At 51.4% G+C, this 4,790-nt stretch overlaps 1 pseudogene; it reads right to left on the bottom strand.

Moving 5' to 3' along the window:
• Positions 1-550: 550 nt before the first annotated feature.
• LOC136122120 (small ribosomal subunit protein uS2-like) lies at positions 551-3,212 on the bottom strand (annotated as a pseudogene).
• Positions 3,213-4,790: the final 1,578 nt, after the last annotated feature.

Genomic DNA, 4,790 nt, shown 5'->3' with positions numbered 1-4,790 from the left:
CTCTGGTCAGGTTTTAGGGCCTATGTGGTGCAAGACAGACCAAACTAGAACCTTCGAGAGGTTGCCACAGCAGTAGGTAGGCAGCTCTCTCCCCTCACAGCAGTGTCTCCCCTGCAGACACAGCTGCCCTGGGAGCTGGGAGGCGCAGACAGCCCCCTCTGGAGCAGCCATGGACACGTCCATGCCCTTGGGAGCTCACAGTCTCGCCTGAGATTCTCACACTTCACCTGCATCAGAATCACCTGGAGGGTGGGGCCCCACACCCAGAGTTTCAGATTCAGCCAGTCTGGGGTGGGGCCTGAGAACCTGCATGTCTAACAAATTCCCAGGTGATGCTGATGCTGCTTGTCTGGGGACCACACTTTGAAAACCACATGTCTAAGATGGGGTCCCAAACTTTGGATGCCTGAGACTCATCTGGGCCTAGTTTCTGGAGATTTCGACTTCAGTAAGTCTGTCATGTATTGGGGTAGATGCATGCATTTTTTTTTTAGAAACTCTTTATTTTCCGTCAACCTATTTCCATTTTAAGAGTTTGTGGAAGAATAGTTTAAGACCACTCAGTGGTTGTTCCTACCCACTCAGAGGCCTGAGCGGTGGGAACTGCAGACCAGTCTTCAGTGGCAGGCTGAGCACTGCAGTCTTCAGCGGGGAACAGCTGAATAGGTACGGGGGCACCTGCACACCTTCGGACCAGTCCGCCACCTCAGGCTGAGTAGCAGTGAACTCAGGAGGTGGGGCAGTCCATTCACCCTGAAATTCCTCCTTGGTCACAGCCTTCTCAGCTGACGCCTGCTCGTCCTTTTCAATCTCTTCAGGGTCTCTGTAGAAGCAGAGGTCAGCCATGACCTCCCATGGGTGCTCACGGGAGATGGTGCCATGCATGCGCAGAACTTCCCGCCCTAGCATCCACCACGTCAGACTCACTGAGTGAGCTCCCTTGTTGTTGCATGGGATGGCAATGTCCACATTATTGCAGAGGAGAGTCTGCGTTACACAGAGCCATGGTAGACAGGTTAACGTAAGAGGCCTCCGGGAGAGGCAGGTGGTCAGCCCTGGGATCAGTAACCACCGGAAGTCTTGGCTCCCAGAAGGATCTGGTTAGTGAAGTTTCCAGGAGAGAAGCAGCCAGCAATAGGAGTGGCTCCGGTGGCAGCAGCAAACTTTAGCCCAGCTCGCTGGCCAGTATTCCTGGAGGATATGACACTGACATCAGCTGGGTTTTCAATGGCAACAATGGCACGAGCTGCCAACAGAAGCTTCTCCCATGTTCTCTTCAGATTTATGATGTAGATGCCATCACTTTTCCTTTTGTAGATGTACTGTTCCATTTGGAAGTCAAGGTTGGTGCCACCTAAGTGGGTTCCTGCTGCAAGGAATTTGAAGACATACTCCTCCTTCATTTGCAGGACATCAAGACCCCCAGATATTGTGAAAGTTTCCCTTTAAGTTATGATGGGAATCCAGAACAAAGCCATATGGACCCTTATCTGGCGTGGAAAGAAGGTGCATGCATTTTGACAATGTTCCTGGGGATTCTGATATCTGTGAGCCACCGACATATGGACGGGGGTGCTTGTTGCTGCAGCTCCCCAGGTCCTGCCACTGGAGACCTGGATTCTGGAGCTCTGGGACAGGGTCCAAACTTGCATTTTTTAAAAAATTTATTTAAATTTATTTTTATTTTTTTTAACATCTTTATTGGAGTGTAATTGCTTTACAATGGTGTGTTAGTTTCTGCTGTATAACAAAGTGAATCAGCTATACATATACATACATCCCCATATCTCCTCCCTCTTGCGTCTCCCTCCCACCCTCCCTACCCTACCCGTCTAGGTCAAACCTGCATCTTTAACAAGCACGCCTGTGCCTCTTACAAAGGGCCAAATGACGCTGACCAGGTGGGGGAGAAAGAGTGGGAGTGGGAGCTCCTACTTCACCAGGGAGGAAGCATCTGTTGTCCCTTTGTCAAGTCTTGGTTGCCTCCCACCTCCCACTGCCAGCCCCCCTCCCCCTCCCCGCCCAATGGCAGCAGTGCAGCCACTAGTGTGGGTCCAGGAGGTGCCCATTGTCCATCCTGTTATGCTTGGCACTTAGTAAGTTGCCCACACCCTTTGGTACTCTCAACTGTGGAAATGCCCAGCAGCTGTGAGGAAAATTTCAACCTGGCTCAAGCTCATTAGGGCTGGGTCCTGGACCTCCCAGTGCTCCCTGCCCCCCAGCTTCAGTGGCTGTTGACTGTTTCCTTGGTAAGAGACTCAGTGAGCCCGTTTGCAGCATTTTGAATCCTTACCTCCAATCTGCAAGAAAACAGAGATGCTACCCAACGGCTGATGACACGAAGATGCTCATGCACATATGTGCTCCTGGCTTCTCTCTCATCTTTCCTGTGCAAGGCTTATGCAACCTAGCGGATTGAGTGACCTCCCCACCCCCCGTGCCCCATCCCAGCCCTCAGGAGATTGAAGGATGCTAAACGTGGGTGCTTGCAAAACTGTGCCGTTTAAACAGGATCTGGTTTCCTAAGCAAAATGTTCCAGCTCCACCCCATGCAATCCTGTGACTCGTACTTTAGGGAGATTCCTCCAAGGAAGTCGCAGAGCCTGAAGGGAGATTTAAGAGGTCAGAGGGCAGGGTAAGAGGGCAAAGGGCAGTTTTGCTGCTGCCAGACTCTTTTGGGGCAATCACGACTGTAGATCACAGAGCTTCATGCAGAAAGCTGAAGCCTGTGTGCGCTCTCTCTCTCCCCTCTGCAGAACCATCGGGGGGGAGGGGGCAGAAAGAGAGCTCAGGACAGGGGGCAGGCGCCAACCTCTCTCGCCCATACCCGAGTGGAGTCCCTCAGTTTCTACATCTGTAAAATGAGAGGAAATTGTCTCTCCGGCTCCTTGAAGAGCGCCATCTGAGAGGATGCGCTGTACTTGAGGCTGCTTCCTGGGAGGGTTACCATCACTAGGCTGCCCGCTGGGTCTTCCCCAGTGACAGTGGCTGGGATCAGGCAGCCCCCCCCCGCCCCCCCCCACACCCCTTCAGGTGTCGGATTTTAATGGGGAACCCATCTGGAGAAGCCCGAGGAGTCTAAGGACAGCAGTGGATCAGGAAATCAAAGTGCTTTCTGACCTTTTATGTGTACTTTTACGAATATCCTGGAGGACGTGGGCGACTGGCCGGGTGCTTCCCTCGTTGTTATTTTCATCGATTCTATTTGTCATTGCCTGGCTTTCATGGCATCCTCAAGGGCATCCGAACGGAAGACGGGGAGGTAGCACCATACTTTGAGAAACCAAGGGACACCCAGGCCAATAAACAAGGGCATACTTGTCCTAACGGACCTTGTCACGTGGTGTCGCATCCACCTAAGTTCAGGCGGAGGGGCGGTCAAAGTCAGGTGTGCTGGGAGGCCGGGGTGCTGGGCGGCCGCACAGAACGCATGCGCGGCACAGGCAGGCATGAAGGATGCCCCGGCGGAGGGCGGCCAGCGCCAGGTCCAGGGCTTAGCTCCACGCAGGCCGAGGCGTGAGGCTTCGCCCCACCACTGGCACGTGGATTGCGTGATGCTGGGCAAGACACAAATGTATTTCTTTGTTTCGATTTCTTTATTTAAAAAATGGCAAAATCTCCAAGCTGCCAGCCTCGCAGTTACGGGGTTGTAGTGCCATGGCTCGCGTACTGTCTGTAAACTGTTAGGTGAGAACGAAACATTTTATAACCAGCCATCTCCACTCTGCAGAAAAGCTTTGAGACAGTTTAGTTACACCAAAGTGTGAACGTGGCAAAGATTTTGATGGAAGCCCCAGGAGCAGCCGTTTCTCGCCGCCTTCCCTGGAGTCTGAGCTGCTCAGTTGCTCACCTGGGGGGGCGAAGCCTCGCTTCAGGGTCTCCTGGGTGTACTCCCAGCTATTGTGAGCTGGGTTCTGATTAGGACAGGGGTTCTTGCCTCTCCGGGTGCCATGACGTCTTTGACGAAGCCTGTGGACCCTTTGTTAGGATAATGTTTTTAAATGCATAAAATAAAGAAAATAATAAAACACTCTGGATTGTGAAAGAAGTCAATTAGTGTATCGATACAGTTATCAAATTAAAAAACTTGTGTTCTTATTTTTACTGTTTTTTGTAAGACCTACCAGCAGTTTTGATAACCAGTCATATGAAAGTAGTGGTGGGCAGTCAGTGCTATTCTGAGATTTCTGGAACTCACGTAATGTTCCATCAAAGTATCTATGATTTCAAATCCATGACCAAGTACCAGGTTCTGTCCGTGCTGTTTGTTGTGTCCATTTGTAATGGAAGAAAATGCTGATTTTCTGTTGGAGATTAGTGAAAATATAAATGTCATTATTTTCCTATGCAATTTCAAAGACCCCCCAAGTTCTGCCCATGGACACTCCTGATTAGGACCCCTGGAACTAGAGCTTACTCACTAGGAATGTCTCCTGGCTTCCTGCAACCATGTTGTGCATTTCTTTCCCTCCCTCCCTTCCTTCCCCACTATTTCTCCCAGCCTGATACAAAATAGCCCTTAATAAATATTTCTGGAAGGAATGAATTCCTTCAATTATAGGCATGAGGGCAGCTTGTGTAGTGAGCCCAATGCTGTGTCAGGTGTTGATAAAGAAGAGCTCTACCATGTTCCCCGCCCTCCACGTGGAGCTCTGTGGCTGGGGCGTGGTCCCAGCTGGCCAGGGTTGGAGGCAGAGGAGAGGGAGCCCTGCCGTAGAGCTCTGGGCGCCGGGTCAGAATCCCAACTCCATCCTCACCACTGGTGTGACCCAGAAACCTCTGTTTTAAAA

The sequence above is a fragment of the Phocoena phocoena genome, chromosome 4, assembly GCF_963924675.1.
Source record: "Phocoena phocoena chromosome 4, mPhoPho1.1, whole genome shotgun sequence".
Lineage (NCBI taxonomy): Eukaryota > Metazoa > Chordata > Mammalia > Artiodactyla > Phocoenidae > Phocoena > Phocoena phocoena.
Note: the sequence above shows the minus strand (reverse complement) of the source record. Positions and strands in the feature narration are given on the sequence as shown.